The sequence below is a fragment of the Hylobates moloch genome, unplaced genomic scaffold (assembly GCF_009828535.3).
Source record: "Hylobates moloch isolate HMO894 unplaced genomic scaffold, HMol_V3 SCAFFOLD_14588, whole genome shotgun sequence".
NCBI classification, from domain to species: domain Eukaryota; kingdom Metazoa; phylum Chordata; class Mammalia; order Primates; family Hylobatidae; genus Hylobates; species Hylobates moloch.
In genome coordinates this window covers 1-1,408 of record NW_026666863.1, presented here as the reverse complement: position 1 = coordinate 1,408, position 1,408 = coordinate 1, and the positions used below count along the sequence as shown (strand labels likewise).

The window sequence follows — 1,408 nt, the reverse complement described above, 5'->3', positions numbered from 1 at the left end:
CTCAAGTTTCTTTCCTATGACTTCTTCAGGTTCTGTCATTTATTAACACAGTGTGTCTGAAATTGTCACTGCTGGTCATCTGGAAGAATCTGAGAAGAAGCAGGTCCTTGTTGTCATTCCCAGAGCTGCATCTCTGCTGAATAGGGTCAGGGTGCTCCCAGCTTAGCCTCATCTGATCCACTGACAGGCTCAGTTATCTCCTGCCCACGGAAGGACTGGGCTTCTTTCTCCAGGGCTGAATCCCCAGGACCAGGCAGTGTGGCTGGGACAAGCCAGCCCTCTGCGGGGAATACATAAGCTGCCTGGGTGGCCATGGAATACAAGGTCTGCAACTGGGCACACAGAGGCCCCCGGAGCTGAGTGAGCAGTGTCAGCTGCTCACAGGTCAGTGGAGAATGGATCTGCTGTGCTCACACCTGGGCTAGGTCTTGTTAAACAGCCTCTGACATAGCTCGCACCGAGGTCACCAAGCTTTTTCGAAGTGACGATGTTTGGACTCCTAGGGCCCGAGACCTGTGCCGCTTGCTGTGCCCAGTGCGAGCCCTGGAACGTCCCCTACGGTGGGCATCACAGGTCTCCTGGATTTCACTGTTGTGCACAGCAGTGGAGGATCTTGATTTTTTTTCAACATCAAGCTTCACTCCTCTTCTGGACGGTTCCCTGTGAATAAAGCCTGTGAGAGACTCACCAGAGCAGTCCCCGCAGACCCTCATTTCCAGAACCCCCTGTGCACCCAGGTGAACCCCACTTGTCTCTGCCATTCTTTCCTGACCATCTCAGCACTGGAATGAAGTGAGGCTGAACCTCTTGGGAGTCCCCAGATATTCTCAGAGTGCCAAGATCTCAAAAACTTACTCGTCAATAGGTAACTCCCTTTCTGCTCAAGTCTCGTATAAAAGTTTCCTGATTATTTGCCTTTTGGGGCAAACCAAAAACAAAAAAACCACCACCAACAACAACAACAAAAAACACCAAGATTCTACCTGCTCTGTCTTGGCAGCTGTTTTTGGAACTGATTTTTCTTTTCCTGCAGTTTTCCCGATGTGAGCTGGACTCTGGTTCTGTTTGAGAAAGTGCCTCTAACTGAACACCCTGAAATTCCTAGTCCATCCTGGACACAGAGGAACTGAGGTTGCCACCAAACCCCAGCTCTCTTCTGTTCTCCAGTGTCCAGGATCTGTACGGCCCTGGCTGCCAAGGAGCTCCCAGTGTCCTTGCCAGGGGAGCCTGTGTTGCTGCCGTGTCCCTTCTCACCTTGAAAGAGTCAAATCTTACCTGATCCAGCAGTGCTGTTCCCCGCCTTGAGCTTGGTTTCCTCAGAATTCTCCTCCTTGTTTGGATTGGGCTCTGATCCTGCTGCAAAAGAAAGTTTAGATGACTCACCTCTCCCTAGGCAGAGTCCCATAGT

The 1,408-nt window shown here is 51.2% G+C and overlaps 1 pseudogene; it reads right to left on the bottom strand.

Moving 5' to 3' along the window:
- Nucleotides 1-146: 146 nt before the first annotated feature.
- Nucleotides 147-1,353, bottom strand: LOC116465927 (protein FRG2-like-2; annotated as a pseudogene).
- Nucleotides 1,354-1,408: the final 55 nt, after the last annotated feature.